The sequence below is a fragment of the Pseudophryne corroboree genome, chromosome 3 (assembly GCF_028390025.1).
Source record: "Pseudophryne corroboree isolate aPseCor3 chromosome 3, aPseCor3.hap2, whole genome shotgun sequence".
NCBI lineage: Eukaryota > Metazoa > Chordata > Amphibia > Anura > Myobatrachidae > Pseudophryne > Pseudophryne corroboree.
This window is the reverse complement of record NC_086446.1, coordinates 3,150,695-3,175,102: the sequence shown is the minus strand read 5'-3', so window position 1 is coordinate 3,175,102 and position 24,408 is coordinate 3,150,695. Positions and strand designations below refer to the sequence as shown.

General features: G+C 46.9%; 2 protein-coding genes across 2 annotated transcripts in view; one reads left to right on the top strand and one right to left on the bottom strand.

The window, feature by feature from the left end:
* The window catches only part of LOC135057891 (uncharacterized), a 124,357-nt gene extending 114,566 nt beyond the window's left edge, over positions 1-9,791 (bottom strand). The window contains exon 1 of the mRNA XM_063963609.1: positions 9,753-9,791. The gene's annotated coding sequence lies outside the window, so the exon portion shown is untranslated. The remainder of the gene's footprint in view (positions 1-9,752) is intronic.
* LOC135056555 (uncharacterized) overlaps positions 1-24,408 on the top strand; it is a 637,874-nt gene that overhangs the window by 236,494 nt on the left and 376,972 nt on the right. The window lies entirely within an intron of this gene.

Sequence of the window (24,408 nt, the reverse complement as noted above, 5' to 3'; positions counted from 1 at the left end):
GGCCAGCAAAAACAAAACCTTAAGGGAAAGCCAATTAAGGTCTACAGACGCAGGAGGTTCAAATGGATACTCTTGCAAGGCCTCCAGAACTACCGACAAATCCCAAGGGGCCACAGGTGGCACATAAGGAGGCTGAATCTGCAACACACCCTGAGTGAAAGTATGAACATCAGGTAGGGTACCAATCTTTCTCTGAAATCAAACCGACAAGGCAGAAATGTGAACCTTGAGGGAGGCCAGACGAAGGCCTAAGTCCAGGCCCTGCTGTAGGAAGGCCAAAGGTTTAGCGGTACTAAAATTGAAAACGTCATGATTATGAGACGCCCACCAAGTAAAGTAAGAATTCCAGAACGTATAGTAAATCCAAGCAGAAGCCGGCTTACAGGCCTTCAACATTGTTTGAATGACCGCCTCAGAAAAACCCTTGGCCCTCAAGATGGAAGCTTTAAGAGCCACGCCGTCAAAGCCAGACGGGCCAAGTCCTGGTAAACACAAGGACCCTGAACGAGGAGGTCTGGTCCTTGTGGAAGTAGAAGGGAACGAACCAGCGAGAGGCCCTATAGATCGGAGAACCAGTGCCGTCTGGGCCACGCCGGAGCGATCAGAAGTAGGATTCCTCCTTCCTGCTTGAAATTCCGTATTACCCTGGGTAGGAGTGACACCTGAGGGAACACATACGGCAGCCAAAAGTCCCATGGAATTGCCAGTGCGTCCACGAATGCTGCTTGAGGATCCCTTGTCCTTACTCCGAAGACCGGAACCTTGTGATTGTGTCGAGACGCCATCAGGTCCACATCTGGAATGCCCCACATGTCCACGAGAAGATGAAACACCTCTGCATGGAGGCTCCATTCTCCAGCGTGTACGTCCTGACGACTGAGAAAGTCTGCTTCCCAGTTTAGGACCCCCGGAATGAATACTGCCGATATGGCTGGTAGATGGCGTTCTGCCCAATGAAGAATTTGTGATACTTCCCTCATTGCCATGCGGCTTTGAGTACCGCCTTGATGATTTATGTAAGCCACCTTGGTGGCATTGTCCGATTGTACTTGAACAGGTCTGTTCTGTATCAAATGCTGGGCCAAGTTCAGTGCATTGAACACCGCCTGCAATTCCAGAATGTTCATCGGGAGGAGAGACTCCTCCTTAATCCCTCGGCCCTGAAGGTAGTGTTGCTCCAACATCGCACCCCAACCTCTCAGACTGGCATCCGTCGTCAGAAGGACCCAGTTGAGGATCCAGAAAGGACGACCCCTGCTCAAACGTTGGTCCTGAAGCCACCAGCTCAATGACAGTCAGACCTCCGGAGACAAGGAGACCATTTGAGATCTGATCCGATGAGGCAGGCCATCCCATTTGGACAGAATTAGCTTCTGTTGAAGGAGAGAATGGAATTGAGCGTACTCCACCATGTCGAAAGCTGACACCTAGCACTTGCATCGCCAAATGAATCGACACACGCGGACGAGATAGGAAGCATCGAATCCTGTTCTGAAGTTTCAGGATTTTCTCCTGAGACAAGAACAACCTCTGGGTGTGAGTGTCCAACAACGCTACCAGGTGAAGCATGCTCCGAGCAGGGACCAGGGAAGATTTCTTCCAGTTGACTAGCCACCCGTGGGCTTGCAGAAACTGGATAGTCAGATCCAGATGTTGCAGGAGAATTTCTGGGGAATTCGGCAGGATCAGCAAATCGTCCAGGTACAGTAGGGTCCTGACCCCTTGACGTCGGAGTACAGCCATCATTATCACCATAACCTTGGTGAAAACTCGCGGAGCCATTGTCAAACCAAAAGGTAATGCCTGAAATTGGTAATGAAGGTTGCCCACTGCAAACCTCAGATACTGCTGATGTGACGTTGCAATAGGAATATGCAGGTAGGCATCCTGTATGTTCAGGGAGACCGTATAGTCCCCAGGATCCAAGACCAGAACAATAGAGCGTAGAGTTTCTATACGAAACTTGGAGACCCTCACATACTTGTTCAAGGACCTGAGATTGAGAATAAGCCGTGAGGACCCATTCAGTTTCGGGACTAGAAACAGCAGTGAATAATACCCCTTGCTCTCTGAGCTAGAGGCACCTGTACTACCACTCCTGTGTCCAGGAGGGACTGTACCACCAAATTAAGTGTTGTTGCCTTCACTAGATCCGAATGGACATCTGTCAGGAAAAATCGATGAGGGGGGCGATTTTTTAAGGATACGGTGTAACCTTGAGTGACGACTTCCCGCACCCAGGCATCTGAAGTGGTCTTCAACCATTCCTGGGCAAACCCTAGAAGTCGGCCCTCCACCCTGGGATCCCCCAGTGGGAGGCCCACCCCGTCATGTGGCCGGCTTGTCTGTTTTGGAAGCAGGCTGAGGGGCAGCCCAGGCCCCCTTAGGTCTGGGCTTGGCAGGTTTCGAAGCACAAGCTTGCTTCGGGTACACCTGACCTTTTGCTTTTCCTGGAGGACGAAAGGGTTGAGAGAAAGTACTTTTAACCTTCGGCACCGAAGGTGCCGTACTTGGTAGACAAGCTGTTTTAGCAGATGCCAAGTCAGCCACAATCTTATTGAGGCCTTCTCTGAAAAGAATGTCTCCCTTAAAAGAAAGCACCTCCAGGGTTTTCTTAGAATCTATGTTCACAGACCAGGATCTCAACCAATGATTATGCCGAGCCAAGATGGACGTAGTAGCAGCCTTGGCCGCCAGCACCTCAGCATCAGAAGCCACCTCCTTAAGGTAATGAGAAGCCGTGGCGACATATGAGAGACACTGTCTAGCATGATCAGTAGCATTAGAAGGTAGCTCCGCCTCCAGCTCCTGTGCCCATGCTTCAACAGCTTCATCAGCCCATGTTGCTGCAATAGTTGGCTTAAGTACACAAGGTGGGAAGCTGCTCAATCAGATTGTAATGTCACTCAGGTGCTAAAAGGGGAGGGGTAATTCTGTGTAGGAAAAAAAACTGTGTTCCCTAATGCACACCGAGTGAATAATATTACTATATAATAATCAGATAATACGGAGATCTTAGTTGCGTATATCTGCAGATATAGGGTTAAGCCCCCAGACCGATCGACAAGGCTTCTCCGTCACTGGGGGTCCCTAATACTAGGTATGGGCCTGGGGCGCAGGACCCCACAATGTCGGCACAGGTCGGCCACCCCAGGTCAGCACACAGGTGAAAATTAATAGGGGTTAATAAGAAGCACAGAAGTGCTATGTAAGTGGTGTGATTAAAATAATATATACAAAGTGATAGGAAAAATAATAAGTGTTAATAAAGTGTTAGGGTGTGCCGACCTGCAGCAGCCCACCCATACCGACACAGGGGCCACTGCACCCCACACCCACCCCATAAATAATTACATATATATATATCTGGGTTAAATTCCCAGTGTAAGGCCACATGGTAATGGCACCTACAGCATCTGAGAGCCAGCTTACCTGGGGATACCCCTGACTTCCCCTATGGCACTACTAGAGTCAGCAATCCCTCCTAATGCTGACCCATTTGTGCCTCTCTATATACAATACACAAGGTGGGAAGCTGCTCAATCAGATTGTAATGTCACTCAGGTGCTAAAAGGGGAGGGGTAATTCTGTGTAGGAAAAAAAACTGTGTTCCCTAATGCACACCGAGTGAATAATATTACTATATAATAATCAGATAATACGGAGATCTTAGTTGCGTATATCTGCAGATATAGGGTTAAGCCCCCAGACCGATCGACAAGGCTTCTCCGTCACTGGGGGTCCCTAATACTAGGTATGGGCCTGGGGCGCAGGACCCCACAATGTCGGCACAGGTCGGCCACCCCAGGTCAGCACACAGGTGAAAATTAATAGGGGTTAATAAGAAGCACAGAAGTGCTATGTAAGTGGTGTGATTAAAATAATATATACAAAGTGATAGGAAAAATAATAAGTGTTAATAAAGTGTTAGGGTGTGCCGACCTGCAGCAGCCCACCCATACCGACACAGGGGCCACTGCACCCCACACCCACCCCATAAATAATTACATATATATATATCTGGGTTAAATTCCCAGTGTAAGGCCACATGGTAATGGCACCTACAGCATCTGAGAGCCAGCTTACCTGGGGATACCCCTGACTTCCCCTATGGCACTACTAGAGTCAGCAATCCCTCCTAATGCTGACCCATTTGTGCCTCTCTATATACAATACACAAGGTGGGAAGCTGCTCAATCAGATTGTAATGTCACTCAGGTGCTAAAAGGGGAGGGGTAATTCTGTGTAGGAAAAAAAACTGTGTTCCCTAATGCACACCGAGTGAATAATATTACTATATAATAATCAGATAATACGGAGATCTTAGTTGCGTATATCTGCAGATATAGGGTTAAGCCCCCAGACCGATCGACAAGGCTTCTCCGTCACTGGGGGTCCCTAATACTAGGTATGGGCCTGGGGCGCAGGACCCCACAATGTCGGCACAGGTCGGCCACCCCAGGTCAGCACACAGGTGAAAATTAATAGGGGTTAATAAGAAGCACAGAAGTGCTATGTAAGTGGTGTGATTAAAATAATATATACAAAGTGATAGGAAAAATAATAAGTGTTAATAAAGTGTTAGGGTGTGCCGACCTGCAGCAGCCCACCCATACCGACACAGGGGCCACTGCACCCCACACCCACCCCATAAATAATTACATATATATATATCTGGGTTAAATTCCCAGTGTAAGGCCACATGGTAATGGCACCTACAGCATCTGAGAGCCAGCTTACCTGGGGATACCCCTGACTTCCCCTATGGCACTACTAGAGTCAGCAATCCCTCCTAATGCTGACCCATTTGTGCCTCTCTATATACAATACACAAGGTGGGAAGCTGCTCAATCAGATTGTAATGTCACTCAGGTGCTAAAAGGGGAGGGGTAATTCTGTGTAGGAAAAAAAACTGTGTTCCCTAATGCACACCGAGTGAATAATATTACTATATAATAATCAGATAATACGGAGATCTTAGTTGCGTATATCTGCAGATATAGGGTTAAGCCCCCAGACCGATCGACAAGGCTTCTCCGTCACTGGGGGTCCCTAATACTAGGTATGGGCCTGGGGCGCAGGACCCCACAATGTCGGCACAGGTCGGCCACCCCAGGTCAGCACACAGGTGAAAATTAATAGGGGTTAATAAGAAGCACAGAAGTGCTATGTAAGTGGTGTGATTAAAATAATATATACAAAGTGATAGGAAAAATAATAAGTGTTAATAAAGTGTTAGGGTGTGCCGACCTGCAGCAGCCCACCCATACCGACACAGGGGCCACTGCACCCCACACCCACCCCATAAATAATTACATATATATATATCTGGGTTAAATTCCCAGTGTAAGGCCACATGGTAATGGCACCTACAGCATCTGAGAGCCAGCTTACCTGGGGATACCCCTGACTTCCCCTATGGCACTACTAGAGTCAGCAATCCCTCCTAATGCTGACCCATTTGTGCCTCTCTATATACAATACACAAGGTGGGAAGCTGCTCAATCAGATTGTAATGTCACTCAGGTGCTAAAAGGGGAGGGGTAATTCTGTGTAGGAAAAAAAACTGTGTTCCCTAATGCACACCGAGTGAATAATATTACTATATAATAATCAGATAATACGGAGATCTTAGTTGCGTATATCTGCAGATATAGGGTTAAGCCCCCAGACCGATCGACAAGGCTTCTCCGTCACTGGGGGTCCCTAATACTAGGTATGGGCCTGGGGCGCAGGACCCCACAATGTCGGCACAGGTCGGCCACCCCAGGTCAGCACACAGGTGAAAATTAATAGGGGTTAATAAGAAGCACAGAAGTGCTATGTAAGTGGTGTGATTAAAATAATATATACAAAGTGATAGGAAAAATAATAAGTGTTAATAAAGTGTTAGGGTGTGCCGACCTGCAGCAGCCCACCCATACCGACACAGGGGCCACTGCACCCCACACCCACCCCATAAATAATTACATATATATATATCTGGGTTAAATTCCCAGTGTAAGGCCACATGGTAATGGCACCTACAGCATCTGAGAGCCAGCTTACCTGGGGATACCCCTGACTTCCCCTATGGCACTACTAGAGTCAGCAATCCCTCCTAATGCTGACCCATTTGTGCCTCTCTATATACAATACACAAGGTGGGAAGCTGCTCAATCAGATTGTAATGTCACTCAGGTGCTAAAAGGGGAGGGGTAATTCTGTGTAGGAAAAAAAACTGTGTTCCCTAATGCACACCGAGTGAATAATATTACTATATAATAATCAGATAATACCCTTTTTAGCACCTGAGTGACATTACAATCTGATTGAGCAGCTTCCCACCTTGTGTATTGTATATAGAGAGGCACAAATGGGTCAGCATTAGGAGGGATTGCTGACTCTAGTAGTGCCATAGGGGAAGTCAGGGGTATCCCCAGGTAAGCTGGCTCTCAGATGCTGTAGGTGCCATTACCATGTGGCCTTACACTGGGAATTTAACCCAGATATATATATATGTAATTATTTATGGGGTGGGTGTGGGGTGCAGTGGCCCCTGTGTCGGTATGGGTGGGCTGCTGCAGGTCGGCACACCCTAACACTTTATTAACACTTATTATTTTTCCTATCACTTTGTATATATTATTTTAATCACACCACTTACATAGCACTTCTGTGCTTCTTATTAACCCCTATTAATTTTCACCTGTGTGCTGACCTGGGGTGGCCGACCTGTGCCGACATTGTGGGGTCCTGCGCCCCAGGCCCATACCTAGTATTAGGGACCCCCAGTGACGGAGAAGCCTTGTCGATCGGTCTGGGGGCTTAACCCTATATCTGCAGATATACGCAACTAAGATCTCCGTATTATCTGATTATTATATAGTAATATTATTCACTCGGTGTGCATTAGGGAACACAGTTTTTTTTTCCTACACAGAATTACCCCTCCCCTTTTAGCACCTGAGTGACATTACAATCTGATTGAGCAGCTTCCCACCTTGTGTATTGTATATAGAGAGGCACAAATGGGTCAGCATTAGGAGGGATTGCTGACTCTAGTAGTGCCATAGGGGAAGTCAGGGGTATCCCCAGGTAAGCTGGCTCTCAGATGCTGTAGGTGCCATTACCATGTGGCCTTACACTGGGAATTTAACCCAGATATATATATATGTAATTATTTATGGGGTGGGTGTGGGGTGCAGTGGCCCCTGTGTCGGTATGGGTGGGCTGCTGCAGGTCGGCACACCCTAACACTTTATTAACACTTATTATTTTTCCTATCACTTTGTATATATTATTTTAATCACACCACTTACATAGCACTTCTGTGCTTCTTATTAACCCCTATTAATTTTCACCTGTGTGCTGACCTGGGGTGGCCGACCTGTGCCGACATTGTGGGGTCCTGCGCCCCAGGCCCATACCTAGTATTAGGGACCCCCAGTGACGGAGAAGCCTTGTCGATCGGTCTGGGGGCTTAACCCTATATCTGCAGATATACGCAACTAAGATCTCCGTATTATCTGATTATTATATAGTAATATTATTCACTCGGTGTGCATTAGGGAACACAGTTTTTTTTCCTACACAGAATTACCCCTCCCCTTTTAGCACCTGAGTGACATTACAATCTGATTGAGCAGCTTCCCACCTTGTGTATTGTATATAGAGAGGCACAAATGGGTCAGCATTAGGAGGGATTGCTGACTCTAGTAGTGCCATAGGGGAAGTCAGGGGTATCCCCAGGTAAGCTGGCTCTCAGATGCTGTAGGTGCCATTACCATGTGGCCTTACACTGGGAATTTGCGTATATCCACATATGGACTTGAACTTTGGGAGAGCACACAGGAGCACACAGTAATCTGTGGTCCATATGTGGATATATACGCAAATTTATATATGAGTTTCTCCCTGAGGTGGGCTATTTTTCAGATTTTAACTAATTGACCCTTATGAACTAAGACAGAAGTCTTTCAAACTTTTAAAATTGTTATACAAACCTATACTGACAAATGGTCTAAGGATCTGAAGACTCATTTTGGAGTATAGCTGTATTGATCACCCCTCTGAAGAAGTCCATTAAGGATGAAACGCGTCAGGGTGGAAGAGAAAATATATACCCTTCATTATTTCATCTAACATTCATCAATGCTATGTATCTATGAAAGGGTTATCTCTTTTTGCATTATATGCTTTTAATAAATTGATATTATTTATTGATGTGGTCAATTGTTTGGCTGGTTGAATAAATAAGTGATTATTAGCGCCATCTGATACATCGTTTTGGAGGTTGTCTGGTCGGGTCCTAGCTAACAGTAGGACCGTTTCAGAAGGCAGCAATTTTACAGCACAGGATAAGGGTGTTTCTGGTTTTCATATATATATATATATATATATATATACACAGGAAATATAGCAAAACGCAGTAGATACTGGATGTATATCATAGGGCATTTGTACCACATAACCCTGACTATATACACTCTTTCTTAACTAACACTGTCCACTGACAGGTAGAATACTTAAGTGTCCTGTAAAATGCACAGCGCTGGTGATCAGGCGGCTTTACCACAGCAGTCCCAGGAACAGCGCAGCTCCGTGTAATGGCTGCTGATAGGGAGTGAGAGAGAGATATGCAGCTCCAGGGCACCCTGGGGCAGGGGGAGGGACTACAGGTTAGGCCTTACTCCCCTTGCTGGCTTCCCCACCGGGCTCTGCGGGCTGTAAATAAATGGTTTTAGAGAGAAAACTAACCTGTGCCCAGTGTCCCGATGACTAGTGGTGCAGCTGCCCCCTTACAGTGTCCACGCCAGCACGCGTGGATCACGATTACAGCAAGCCAAAGAGACCACGCAATCCAGGAGACAGCGGCGAGTGTGTGACCAACGTAGAGAACACCGGAGCCTCCGCTGTAGTGACCCGGCAACCAGAGCGTGGGAGTAAACAGCGCCGCTGGGGGAGTGATGGAGCTGCAGCAGGGGATGTCTGACTGACATCTAGTCACTGCTGCAGCTCATGAAGTCTTCAATTATTCTTTCTTATGAAAAATAGCTTTTTCTTAGGGCTGCTGGAGCAGCCCCCATGTTGTATGCCTGCTTACTACATGGCACCAACTTACACACTGAGCTCCTGTGCATGGAGGCGGGGTTATAGAGGAGGCGGCGCTGTGCATCTTGGGAAGAAGGTCAAAGATTTGAGCCTGTGGGTGTCTCGGATCAAGATCCAACTCTACACCCCAATATTATTCCTTGTGGAACCATGTGTACCCCGCACCAGAAATAATAATAGGACACCACAGGCTGCTCCTCCTGTATAATAATAACAACAGGCCACCACAGACTGCTCCTCCTGTATAATAATAACAGGACACCACAGTCTGCTCCTCCTGTATAATAATAAGAATAAAAATAATTATAACAGGACACCACAGACTACTCCTCCTCCATAATAATAATAATAATAATAATAATAATAATAACAACAGGACACCACAGGCTGCTCCTCCTGTATAATAATAATAATAATAATAACAACAGCAGCACACCACAGACTGCTCCCCCTGTATTATAATAATAATAATAATAATAATAATAACAGGACACCACAGGCTTCTCCTCCTGTATAAAAATAATAATTATAGGACACCACAGGCTGCTCCTCCTGTATAATAATAGTAGGACACCACAGGCTGCCCCTCCTGTATAATAATAATAATAAGACACCACAGGCTGCTCCTCCTGTATAGTAATACTATATAGCATCATTACCTGAAGTCTCCTCTCTGTTCCTTCCCACCTAGAGACCCGGATGCTATTATGGAGCACAGGAGGAGGGGTTGGGCCGGATGTAAGGTGAAACGCGGAAGTGGAGTGGAACGCACTGGATTAATCAGTGGTGGACCGCACGGACCGGAAGTGAGCGGGTACGCGGAAGTAGGGTGGAACGCACAGAGCGGAAGTGGCGTGTCCCGGGCTCCGGAGGTGTACTACTGCAGAGGGCTCCGGCCTGGGGTTCCCAGCTGTGTGTGTGGGGGATGATGAGTGATATAGGGGGCGGTATATGAGTGCAGGACCCCCCTCCCCCGCGGTGACTGCTCTGCATGGTAACCCCTTAGTGACCAGTCTTCCTGTTACCATGGTAGTGAGTGTCCCCATAGTGGGATGTTTCCATGATGCAGCCCTTGTACAGCACTAGGTGGGTGTCAGTGACTGAGGACCCCTGACACTCATGCAGCTGCTGTTACATCATGCCATGGCGCTGTGACGTGTAGGTGCACACGGTATTAGCATGTGGGGTGTATGTGCTATTAGTGGCCACATACACATATTATGGTAACATAGCAGTACATATATAGTGTATAATAGTGTGATGTCACTGAGCTGGAAGTGGATATGAAGTGCTCTGCTCTTTAAAACAGATTAGAGTAAACCACAAAATATAGCAGAGAAAGGGACAATACTATCTGTTATTGATATGAAGGCATAATTATGAATTATCATTAATCTTTTGTGAACCATTATTACCCGAGACCAAAAATAAACCCTCCTATCAGTTGACTGATGACTTAATGGTTCATAGGCTTCCTGTGATTGCTTAACCAAATGGTACACTCTACAAACCAATCCAGTTATTGAAATTGAGCCCATATAATAAGCCTCACACAACAGCAATGCGGTAAATGGAATTTATTGATAACCTTGTGATGGTTGTATCTAGTTACTTAAACTTTGACTATACCAGTAAATATTTTCATCGTTCTCTTTCTCAAGACAATTGTTTTGGTTTCTCCATCTTTTTGTACCCCTCTTATGAGTCCTTATATATTCTTTCTAAAATATTTGTGTTTTGGACGTGTATATAGCTCACTCGTCATTTTTTTAAACAATTTCCTTTTTTGAATAAACAAAAGTCTTAATGCATACTAAATAAAAGTTACATCTTAAAACTGAATACAATACAGGTAGAGTGCCCCTGTAAGAGAGTTCTTCTCATATCCTTTCTTGGATAGTTTTGTCTTGCTACTACCTACTCTCAGGGAGCACCTCCACAGAGTTATCTCCATAGAAATTTCATGAGAAATGTATGATATGTGGAAAGTACTATAGTAAAACCTATTTTACTAGTTGGGATTCTCAAGTGCTTAGACCTTCCCGTTCCCCATTTCCCTCACATCATGACCACTGATAAATCCCAAGGAGCCACCCCCTGGAGAAAGGTATGTACATCAGGAAGAGGAGCAATTTTTCATTGGAACCAAATGGACAAGGCCGAGACATGCACTTTCAACATTGCCAGGCGGAGTCCCAGATACAGTCCAGCTTGAAGGCAAGCGAGAATCCTGGACACCCCAGAAATCTGTGGGTTATAGCACCTCGTATTGCACCACTGCAGGTATGTATACTATGTCCAATAATAGATGCAGGGAGAGGCAGACTTTCTTGCTCTAAGCATGGTCTGAATCACCAACAGGGAGATACCTTTCACCCTTAGAATGGATGACTCTAGAGCCACACCGTCAAAGACAGACGAGCTAGGTCCGGGTGTAGACAGGTTCCCTGAGACAGCAGGTCTGGTCGTTGAGGGAGTGGAAATCATTCCTCCATGGACAGGTTCTGCAGATCAGAAAACCGGTCACATCTGGGCCACATTGGGGCAATCACTATGATGGTGCCGCCATCTTGTTTGAGTTTCTGAAGAACTCGCGGGAGAAGAGCAACTGGAGGAAAGACATATGATAAATGGAAGGTCCACGGCAAGGCCAGGGAATCCACGAAGAAACCCATTCAGAGTTCCTTGTCCTGGACCCATAGACAAACCTTGTGTTTGGAGGCCATGAGGCTTACGTCTGGCTGTCTCCACTTGTGTACCAAGAGCTGGAAGACCTCCAGGTGTAGCGACACCTCTCCGGAATGGACATTGTGATGGCTGAGGAAGTCTGCTTCCCAGTTCAGGAAACCTGAGATGAAGACCGCCGATATGGCTGGAATGTGGCGTTCTGCCCATTGAAAAATGCGAGCCAATTCATGCATTGCCAACTGGCTGCGGGTGCCTCCCTGATGGTTTAGGTAGGCTACTGCTGTGGCATTGTCTTACTGGACCTGTACAGGTTTGCCCTGAAGAACGTCATGTCTCAGTATTCGTGCTCTGTAGACAGCTCGTAACTCCAGGACATTGATTGGTAAGCTGGTTTCGGCTGGAGTCCAATGGTCCTGAAAGGAGAAGTGTCCGATTACTGCAGTGTTCGATTACTGCGCCCCATCCACGGAGACTGTCATCCATGGTTAACAGGACCCATTTCGGAATCCAGAAGGGTCGCCCCTTGTCCAGGTGTGACATCTGGAGTCACCATGTTAGATACAGACTTACCTCAGGGGGAGAACCCTCATCTGGGACCTGATTTGATGGGGCTGTCTATTCCAGCGATCCAGTATTAAGTGTTGTAGAGTCCTGGAGTGGAACTGGACCTACTCCACCATGTCGAAGGTGGAGACCATAGATCCCAGGACTTTTATAACTGAGTGTATGGACACCCGGCGACTGCTGAGTATGTAGGATATTCTGTTGCTGCAATGACGATACTTTGGGGTCAGGAAAAGTCTCTGGACTTGGGAATCCAGGAGAGCTCCCAGATGGGTCATGCATTGAGTAGGCATGAAGGATGACATCCTCCAGTGGATGAGCCACCCGTGTTGTTGTAAGAAAGCAATAGTCAGCTTGAGATAGTGCATTAGGGCCTCCTGGGAGAGCGCCAGAAGTAGCAGGATGTCCAGGTAAGGGAGCAGTCTGACTTCCTGACAGCGCAGCTATGCCGCCATAACTGTCATTATTTTGGTAAAGACGCTGGGTGCCATAGACATTGCAAAAGGCAAGGCCCAAAATTGGTAATGTTGGCAAAGAATAGCAAACTGCAGGAATTGGTAGTGAGAAGGTGCTATAGGAACATGCTGTTAGGGTCTCCTGCCCTGTGCTGCCACGTCGTCATGGCAACCGGGAGACAAGTGCTAGCGGAGTAACCTGAGCGCAGCTGATACTCCGGTTCGGGTCTTTTGCTGTGCAGTGGTTATAGGCTCTGTGCACGGCAGGGGATCCGGTGCTGGTTTTTGTGCTCACAGTCTGTGAGGTCTGAGTGGGGCGTGGACAGCACCTGCTTTATAAGGCCTCTTCTCAGGGTAAGCAGATGCTGCTGAATCTTTGTTGGTTAGTCAGTTCCTGAAAGTTAGCCAGTACTGTGTAGCTTTGTATTTGTTTGTTGCTTACTGCAAATAGGCCTGGGGATTTGGTATTGCACTCTGCCAATCCAGACCTAGCAGTAAGACTGGAGTCAGTCGTTTAGCTTGCTGGGGTTCTGTTACTACTCTCTGAACTTAGCAAGTTTGCGGCTGTATTCTAAGACTTGCCTGTCTAATCCTGTCTCACTGTGCTAGGTGTCAGGGGTCAGTTTAGTGGCAGTAAGCTGAACCTGTGCACTGCAAGTGAGAATTAGGATTGTGGAGACTCTCCTTGTGTCTATCATTCCATCTCTGACCAAGGAGTTTACTGCCACACTCGTTGGTAACCCTTTAGGGTTTTGCTGTTGCCCTTAGCAACAGCATTTCGGGTTCTCTACGTATTAAAACACAACATCTTGCTTTTCCCATCTGAGCAGTTCTAATACAAGGGAGATACCCAGTTCCTTAGCCTCTGGGCTTCTCTGTTCACTTTGTGTGTATTTTGTTACCCTATCACCTTCTGTGTACGTTATGTCATATTCCCCAGTCTGTCTGTGAGCCCATTTGTTTTGCATAACAGTTCAAACACCAGTACATTCCTGCAGGCACTGGAGTGCATAACAGTTCTGACACCAGTACTTTCCTGCAGGCACTGGTGTGCATAACATATTCAGCAGCCTAATACTCCTGTTGAAATTTTGTGGGAATATGGAGCATACCCCTCAAAATACGTTGCAACAGGTGGTCGATCAGGTGCAGGTCCTGACTCGACAATTTAATGAGTTGTCCATTAAAATGCACACCTCCCAGGCTGCTGGCGGAGCTCCCGCAGCAGCAGCACCTTCAGGGGTTAAGGAGCCGAAAGTAAATCTCCCGGATTGTTTTTCTGGAGATCGCTCGCAGTTCTTTTGTTTCAAGGAGAGCTGCAAGCTATACTTCCGGCTTAGGCCTCAGTCTTCTGGGTCGGAGATTCAGCGGGTGGGCATAGTGATTTCCTTGCTACAAGGAGACCCACAGGTCTGGGCATATGGGTTTCAGCCTGACTGTCCATCGCTTAAAAGTGTTGATGCTTTTTTTACGGCACTGGGCATGTTGTATGATGACCCTGAGAAGACGGCCTCAGCCGAGGCTCAGATTTCGATCCTTAAGCAAGGGCGAAGGCCAGTTGAGGTTAACTGTACGGAGTTTCGGAGGTTAGCCCATGATACCCAGTGGAATGACCCAGCCCTGAGACACCAGTACCGAAGAGGTATTTCTAACCAGATAAAGGACCAACTGGTACAATATCCCTTGCCTGATAGCTTGGATCAGCTCATGCAGTTATCCATCCGGGTGGATAGACGGCTGAGAGAGCGTAGGCTTGAAAGGGAGACTGAGATTTCCTTCCTTCCCAAGGGAACCTCAGACTCTGAGGAATTTTCTGAGGAGCCTATGCAGATTGGGGCTACCCGCCTTTCCTCGCGTGAGAAGACGCGGAGGAGACAGCAGGGGTTGTGTTTGTACTGTGGGAATAAAGGTCATGTGGTAGTATCATGCCCAGAAAAGCCGGAAAACTTCAGGGCCTGAGGGTGATGGGAAATATCCTGTCAGGCCAGAAGTCAGAATTTCCCAAGAAGACTTTTATCATTCCGGTGACCTTGAAGATCCTCGGTCAAACTGTCAAGACTGAGGCCTTTGTGGACAGTGGGGCCGACGGGGTTTTTATGGACCGCCAATTCGCCCTGAAACACTCTGTTCCCTTAGTACCCTTGGCATCGGAAATTGAGATTTGTAGGTTAAACGGGGAACCATTATCCCAAGGTAAAATTACCTCTTGCACTAGCCAGATTTCTTTGTTTATTGGAGCCACACACTCTGAAAAATTGTCCTTTTATGTGACTGTCTGTACTTTTGCCCCATTGGTGTTGGGGTTACCCTGGTTAAGGGCCCACAATCCTCAATTTGACTGGGTCTCTGGGGAGATTCTTAGTTGGGGTACTGATTGTTTCAGGAGTTGCTTGAGCCTTCCAGTCAGGCTCTCGCAGGTAAGTTTGCCAGGATTGCCAGGGTGTTATGCAGATTTTGCGGACGTGTTCTCCAAAAAAGTTGCAGAGGTACTACCTCCCCATCGCCCCTATGACTGTGCCATTGATTTGTTGCCAAATGCTAAGCTTCCCAAGAGCAGGTTGTACTCCCTGTCACGTCCTGAGACTCAGGCTATGGCAGAGTACATTCAGGAGAACTTGGCTAAGGGATTTATCAGACCTTCACAGTCTCCAGTTGGGTCGGGGTTCTTCTTCGTGGGTAAAAAGGACGGTTTGTTGCGACCCTGCATCGACTTCAGGGAATTGAACCGTATCACGATTAAAAACTCATACCCACTGCCTCTCATTTCGGTCTTGTTTGACCAGCTTCGTACTGCCACCATTTTTTCTAAGATTGACCTACGCGGTGCGTACAATCTAATCCGAATAAGAGAGGGGGATGAATGGAAGACTGCCTTTAATACCCACTCAGGGCATTATGAATATTTGGTGATGCCTTTTGGGCTCTGTAATGCCCCGGCAGTCTTCCAGGATTTCATGAATGATGTGCTCAGGGAATATTTGGATAGATTCTTAGTTGTATACTTAGATGACATCCTAATCTTCTCCCATTCCCTGGAGGAACATCGGAAGCATGTACGCTTAGTCCTCCAGAAACTCAGAGACCACCGGCTTGGGGCGAAGCTGGAGAAGTGCGAATTTGAAGTTCAGCAAATCGCATTTCTAGGATATATTATCTCCCCAGAAGGTTTCCAAATGGAGGGTTCCAAGGTACAGGCAGTCCTGGATTGGGTGCAGCCCACTAGTTTGAAGGCGCTTCAGCGTTTCCTGGGCTTTGCAAATTTTTATAGACGATTTATCGCTGGATTTTCGTCTATAGTGGCGCCCTTGGTGGCACTCACTAAGAAAGGGGCGGATGTTGCTCACTGGTCTTGTGAGGCTAAAGCGGCTTTTGCCCGTCTCAAAAGGGCATTTGTTTCGGCCAAGGTGCTGCGACACCCAGATCCAGAGCGTCCTTTTGTGGTGGAGGTGGATGCCTCTGAGATGGGTATTGGGGCAGTGCTTTCTCAGATGGGAGTGTCTGATAATCGCCTTCATCCCTGTGCTTACTTTTCCCGTAAATTTTCGCCTGCCGAGATGAATTATGACGTGGGTAACCGGGAATTGTTGGCTATTAAGGATGCACTCGAGGAGTGGAGACACTGGCTTGAGGGGGCTAAGTTTGTGGTCTCAATTCTCACTGACCATAAGAATCTGGCATATTTAGAGTGAGCGAAGCGTCTCAATGCCAGGCAGGCACGATGGGCTTTGTTTTTTGCTCGCTTTAATTTTTTGATAACATATCGCCCTGGGTCAAAAAACATCAAGGCTGATGCGCTCTCGCTGAGTTTTGCTCCAATCCAGGAGACCACCGAGGAGCCGTTGCCCATTGTTTCCCCATCATGTATTAAAGTGGGCATTACCCAGGACCTCTTATCATTAGTCCTTAGAGCACAGGAGCAGGCTCCTCCAGACCTTCCGGTAGGTCTTTTGTTTGTGCCTCCTAGGTTAAGACAGCGAGTGTTCCTGGAATTCCATGCCAAGATGTCGGCAGGTCACCCGGGTATTGCCAGAACTCGGGAGTTGCTATCTAGGGCGGTGTGGTGGCCCTCGGTGGCTAAGGATGTGGATCAGTGGGTTCGGGCATGTGACATCTGTGCCCGAAATAAGACTCCTAGAGGGGTTCCTGTTGGCCCATTACATCCACTCTCTATCCCATCTAAGCCATGGACCCACATTTCAATGGATTTTGTGGTGGACTTGCCCAAATCCTCGGGGATGACAGCCATCTGGGTTGTCGTTGACAGGTTTTCGAAGATGGCGCACTTCGTTCCACTGGTTGGGCTGCCATCGGCCAGACGCCTGTCTGAATTATTTATGCTGCATGTTGTGCGTCTCCACGGGTTGCCACTTGAGGTGGTCTCTGACCGCGGATCCCAGTTTGTGGCCAAATTCTGGAGGGCATTTTGTTCCGATCTCCAGATTTCTGTCAGCTTGTCGTCAGGCTACCATCCGCAGTCTAATGGGCAGACTGAAAGGGTGAACCAGTCCTTGGAGCAGTTCCTCAGGTGTTATGTCTCCAAGTGTCAGACTGACTGGGTTGCTCATCTGTCCATGGCGGAGTTGCCTATAACAACGCGGCTCACTCTGCTACAGGGATCTCTCCCTTCCTTTGTGTGTATGGGCATCATCCTAAGGCCAATTCTTTTGACCCCCTGGACTCCACGCCTGGTGGTTCCTCTGTGGTTTCGGTCCTTAGAGGTATTTGGCGGAAAGTGAAGAAAGCCCTTGTGTCTGTGTCATTAGTGACCAAAAGGGTTTTTGATAAGCGGAAAAGACCCTGCAGCTTCAAATTAGGAGACTTCGTCTGGTTGTCTACCAAGAATTTGAAGTTGAGACAGCCATCTCATAAGTTAGGCCCCCGGTTCATCGGCCCTTATAAGATCACCAGGGTTATCAATCCGGTGGCATTTCAGTTAGATCTGCCCCGTTCTTTGGGTATCAATAAAACATTTCATTGTTCCCTTTTAAAACGGGCGATTAGTAATCCTTCTTCCAGTGGAAGACCTTCCCCTCTTCTGATACGTGGCCAGAGGGAGTTTGTTGTTGAAAGGATTCTTGACTCCAAGGTGGTTCGGGGTCGGCTGTCATTTTTGGTGCACTGGAAGGGGTATGGCCCGGAGGAGCGGTCGTGGGGGCGCAGTTGTGATCTTCATGCCCCCAGACTGATACGCTCTTTCTTCTCGCAGTTCCCCGATAAACCCGGTGGTAGGGGTTCTTTGACCCCTCGTCAGAGGGGGGGTACTGTTAGGGTCTCCTGCCCTGTGCTGCCATGTCGTCATGGCAACCGGGAGACAAGTGCTAGCGGAGTAACCTGAGCGCAGCTGATACTCCGGTTCGGGTCTTTTGCTGTGCAGTGGTTATAGGCTCTGTGCACGGCAGGGGATCCGGTGCTGGTTTTTGTGCTCACAGTCTGTGAGGTCTGAGTGGGGCGTGGACAGCACCTGCTTTATAAGGCCTCTTCTCAGGGTAAGCAGATGCTGCTGAATCTTTGTTGGTTAGTCAGTTCCTGAAAGTTAGCCAGTACTGTGTAGCTTTGTATTTGTTTGTTGCTTACTGCAAATAGGCCTGGGGATTTGGTATTACACTCTGCCAATCCAGACCTAGCAGTAAGACTGGAGTCAGTCGTTTAGCTTGCTGGGGTTCTGTTACTACTCTCTGAACTTAGCAAGTTTGCGGCTGTATTCTAAGACTTGCCTGTCTAATCCTGTCTCACTGTGCTAGGTGTCAGGGGTCAGTTTAGTGGCAGTAAGCTGAACCTGTGCACTGCAAGTGAGAATTAGGATTGTGGAGACTCTCCTTGTGTCTATCATTCCATCTCTGACCAAGGAGTTTACTGCCACACCCGTTGGTAACCCTTTAGGGTTTTGCTGTTGCCCTTAGCAACAGCATTTCGGGTTCTCTACGTATTAAAACACAACATCTTGCTTTTCCCATCTGAGCAGTTCTAATACAAGGGAGATACCCAGTTCCTTAGCCTCTGGGCTTCTCTGTTCACTTTGTGTGTATTTTGTTACCCTATCACCTTCTGTGTACGTTATGTCATATTCCCCAGTCTGTCTGTGAGTCCATTTGTTTTGCATAACAGTTCAAACACCAGTACATTCCTGCAGGCACTGGAGTGCATAACAGTTCTGACACCAGTACTTTCCTGCAGGCACTGGTGTGCATAACACATGCAGGTAAGCAGCCTGGATATCCAGAGACACCATGATGTCTCCCGGCTCCATTGCTAGAACAATGGAGCACAGTGTTTCCATATGGAACTTGGGTACTCTGACAAATTTGTTGAAAGATTTGAGGTTTAGGATAGGCCGATGAGACCCATTGGGTTTCTGTACCAGAATTAGTGTTGAATAGAACCCGGTACCGTGTTGTGAACCTGGGACTGGTACAATCACTCCTGATTGCAGGAGGTATTGGATAACCTCCGGTAGGGCTAAAGCCTTGCTGGGGTCCAAGGGGGCTGTGTAAAAGAATGTTGATGGGGCCATCTCTTGAATGAGATCACGTACCCGTGAGAGACCACTTCTTGCACCTAGGCATCTATTGGTGTTTGCAAACTGGAGAAATCAGCCTCCCACCCTGTCTGTGGGCTTGTCATCACATTTTGTTGGTGGCTGTATTGCAGCCCATGCTTGCTTTGACCTGGGCTTTGTAGATTTAATAAACATTTGTCTAGGAAATACCTGGCCTTTGGCTTTGCATTGTGGGTGAAAGGCCTGAAAAGGGGAGGTCAAAGCACATGGCATAGAGGCCGATGGCAGGAAAGCCATCTTAGCAGCAATTAATGAAGCCACTATTTTATCCAATTCAGCATCAAACAGGATATCCCCTGAGAAAGGTAAGAATGCTAAGGTTTTCTTAGAATCCATGTCCACATTCCATGAGCAGACCCAGAGGATGCGTTAGGCCAGCGCTGATGTAGCCGAGGCTTTAGAGGGCAGGAGACCAGCGTCTAATGTAGCTTCGCCTAAGTAGGAGGCAGCTTCCCTGATTTTTGCGATATGTGACAGACTTTGGAAATGTCTGAGGGGAGATCATCCTGCAGAGCATCAGCACAGTGTTCAGTTGCCTTGGACATATGAGCAGCCGGCACAGTTGGCCTAGTGATAGTACCAGTAAGGAAGTAGATAGACTTGAGATCGTGCTCCATCCTTCTGTCAGTAGTTTTCTTCAAGGAAGATGGAGATGGAATAGGTAAAGTGAAGGATTTTACCAAGTGTGCTACGTGAGAATCCACCAGTGGGGGAGTCTCCCACTTTGTACAATCAGTTGCTGGAACAGGGTAGGAAGAAGTTAAATGCTTAGGTAGCAGAAACTTTTTACCTGGAGTATTCCATGCTTCACGACGTAGCAAGAGGTGCTAAGATTGAGGAAATTCTATCTTAAGTACCTTTTGGCGTTTAAAAAGCGAGGACTTTAGTTCAAGAGCAGGTTCGTCTTCCTCAATGTTTAGGATAGATCTGACCACTTCCACAAGTGCTGACACATCCAGAGCCGAGAGAGCCATCCGTGTCCCGTTGCTCACCTGATGATGCACCCGAATCTTTAAGTGGAGTAGATAGAGAGGAAGAAGCAGTACAACTAACTGCCCTAGAAGGTAAAGGCCTGTTATTTTGTAACAGCTGCTGGAAAGCCATAGAGGTTTGTGTCAGACTTTGTACTGAATCTCAGAGTGTATCTATCCAAGGGGGATTCATGGGACTGAGATGGCAGAATACCCATTGGGGGGTAACTGCAGGGGTTGCCAGGCGGTCAGCTATTTGACACAGTAACTGAGAAAAAGAAGCCAATAGGGGTTCCTGGCCAGAGGCCGAGGGTGCTGGCTGGTTAGGTGGGATATAACAGGCAGCACGTAACTCATCCTGTAAATTAACCTGAGGTGACAGACCTGCTGACCAGGATTTACAAGAGGTTAAAATAGGTGGCATAGCCTCCTTGCGGCTCATGCCTTTCCTGACATGGAAGCTGGAGAATGTGTGCACAATATGGCAATGGGCAGTGAGCAACACTGCAGTAATGTGACTAACTTCACCAGTCCAAGATCTGTGAACAAAGGTAGAACCCCTTACCACCTGGAAATGGGTAACGGTGGAAAGAAAGGTAAAGGTATACGCTGACAGAAGAAAGAGAGCAGACACCAGAGCTAGCACAAGTCACATACTATGCACAATACAGTATTAATGCAATTTTAATATACCGCAATGGGCACTAAATCAACTACACAACAGGATTTGCTGGTAGGATAAAAGTGCTGTATAATCTGGCTCCTTGGAGAGGGACACAAAAAAGAAGAAGGAAAGGACTGTATTGTCGGTGCACAAAAGGAAGACTAGACCTGGTTATCACATCTGCCTATATTTGAATTTAACTTTTATTAGTATTTAGATTGTTCAAGAATGAAAAATTAGACTAGTTCAATATATACGCCAGATAATAGATTTGCTGGATTAGTACTGATCTGAAGACAGGAATAATGAATAATTCATGTCATTATGACTAGGATCCATCCAAATAGATCCAGACGTGAGAGAGATGTATAATCATTGTGTACAGACTGAATAGTAATTTGACTGAATTAGTACCAATTTCAATTTAAGAATGATAAATGGGTAATGTCACTATTTAGTTAAATCCACTGGAGTCAGTCTAGATCACAAAATTTATTTATACTAGAAAAGGTGTGTAGCTATTGGATTCATTCAACCCATTAGGGTAAAGGCTGTCAAGTAGAAATATCATTTTGGTTTCGAATTGAAGTAATTTTTGGTCCAAATTGCCACCACGTATGCCCAACTGTATATGCCTTAGGCCAAAAGCTTTAAGACCTGACGGGTCACTATTATGATGGTTCAGGAAATGCCTTGCAACAGGTTGTAAGGTTTTAAAGTTGGAGGCATCTTTTCTAGCATTACGTATGCTTCCAATGTGTTCTAAAATTCTGACCTTTAATGGTCTAATAGTTTTCCCTATGTATCTCCTATGACATGGGCATTCAAGATGATAAACCGTTCCCACAGTTGTGCATGTAATTTTCGGAGAGATTGTCCATTTCTTCACAAATTTGTCAAAAAAGTGGTCAACAGGGACCATATGGGCACAGGCTTTGCAATTACCACAGGGTGATGAGCCCGTCGCTTTCACCCGGTTGTCTGGAATTTTAGTCAAATGACTGTGTACCAGTCGATCTCTGATACTCCTAGATCTTCTCCAGCTTGCTTGAGGTTTTGTTGGCAAAACTGTCGCCAAATCTGTATCAGTTTGAAGTATGGACCAATGTTTGTGTAAACTATGTAATATCCCCCTCCATTGGGTATTGAAGGTGCCCACGAACCTTATAGGTTCTTCTCGAAAGACTTTGGGTTTGGGTTTTAGTTTGGAATAATAGAGTATATATCTTTGGACATTGGAATAAGACACGTGGACACACATTTTAAATCTTCAAATCACCTTTATTTTCATTTGCACTATATATGTTTTGTTTGTGTCATAATTTTAACCTCTATGCTTCGCTTATACTCACGATTATGTGTAAGTAATGTACACGATTTTTAAATAAATACTAATAAAAGTTAAATTTTAATCAAATATAGGCAGATGTGATAACCAGGTCTAGTCTTCCTTTTGTGCACCGACAATACAGTCCTTTCCTTCTTCTTTTTTGTGTATCTATGATAACTGTAGTTGGTAGCACCCCCATAATAGATGGTAATTACCACGAATCTAAACAGGGGTTTATGATGGAACTTATGTTTCAAATATAGATTAAGTCAAATACAGTGTGTGTGTGCAGATACAATTTTTGTTTTCCTTGGAGAGGGATACAGGGAGACTGGACCCAGTGTTCCCGAACACCTGTGTGCTGAAAATGGCCTCCTCTGGTCTCCGAAGGCGAGGCGGGTGAAGGAGCAGCTCAGCGGCATGAAGAGCAGTTTACTGGCACCCTGAGCTGGGGGAGGGGCTGCAGATAAGTGGCTAGCATTCCACCAGGTAACATGGCCCTGTTAAAATGCCTGAGCCAGTATAATAATGCCCTGGTGTTCTAGTGGAGTCCAGCAGACAAACCGGTTTACACACTGGCACCTTCGGTCTGTCTCCCGGGGCCGGATCGTGAAAGTGGGAACCCACCTTACCTGCCCACCCACTGCCAGCATGCAGTCCTGGGGTCTGGGGGATCAGTGGTGCTAGATGCGCTGCCTCACCCTTCCAGAAGTACCTGTCCAGCAGGAGTTTCGGCTAACAGCGGGTGGTGTCCAATGGACTGCCTAGCACTGCTGAAAGTCTTCAAATAAATTAAAAAAATAAAGTTTGGGAGTTCCGGTTCCGGCATGGGAGAGTGAGCAGCGTCTCCCAAAAGCTCCATTCTCGGTGCCAGCCCAAGCAGTACTCACACTGTCTGTGCCACGGAAACACCGCTCCCGGTCCCCCCCGCAGACAAGCCCCAGAGATGGACAAGTTTTTGGCCGCACCGGGCGCAGCGAAAACCGCTCCACAGCAACAGCATCAGTAGGAATGCCGAGGAGATCACAACATGGCGTCGGGTTCTGACAACGCCCAGGGAACGCCAGCGGCTAAGAAACCCATTTCGGATGCAGCATATGACTCCGGCCCCGCTACTGAGCGGACAGGTACTTTCACTTACATCCTAGTGGATGTTGGGGACCTGTCCTTTAGTACCATGTGGTATAGATCGGGTCCACTGGAGCCTGGCACTTAAAACCTTTAGTGTGTGTATGTGTGTGCTGGCTCCTCCCCTCTATGCCCCTCCTACCAGACTAAGTTTAGAAAAATGTGCCCAAGGAGCCAGGTGCATTTCTCTGTAGCTCCAGAGAGTTTCCTTTATTTTTTATTTTAGTTATTTATTTTCATGTAGCTCTGGTTGGCAACCAATCTGCCTGCTTCATGGGACTTAGGGGGTCATTCCGAGTTGATCGTAAACTCAGACATGCGGGGGGGGACGCCCAGCACAGGGCTAGTCTGCCCCGCATGTCAGTGCCGCCCCTCCCCCCCGCACAAATACAAAGATTTATTAGTAAGCCGCACCTAGGTCTAATTTTCAATTTATTTTCCTACACCCATTCATAATCAATACATGGTTCCTCAAAGGTTCAGTCCTGTTTTTTTGTTTTTCTGGTCATTAATTCTCACAAGAACATTAAACATTTACATATTTTTAGGCCAGTGCCTTGTGACCTTTTTGATATATTGCAATAACCGAATTTTCAACACCCCCCCCCCCCCTCCTAGTTGCTAACTGTATTGTGCAGTCGTGAATTTATTATCCGACTGATTACACACATTTTTTTGCTCCTAATGTTGGATCAAATGCGTGACTCATCACAATTATAGGAATATTTATCCACATAGCAATATATATTTGACATTCCCATTTACATTGAATTTCTGGTACTCCCTCTCATTCTGTCTAAGCAATCTGGGTGGCTCTGCAATGCAGCATGTAAACAGAGCACCATTTTGCTACAAGACAGGACAGTAGAAGAGTCCCTCTACCTTCTTTCAGTCTCAGTGTCGTTTCTCATCACCCTCTCATTTTTTCATTCGATGTCCAGACAGATGATAAAAAAGCA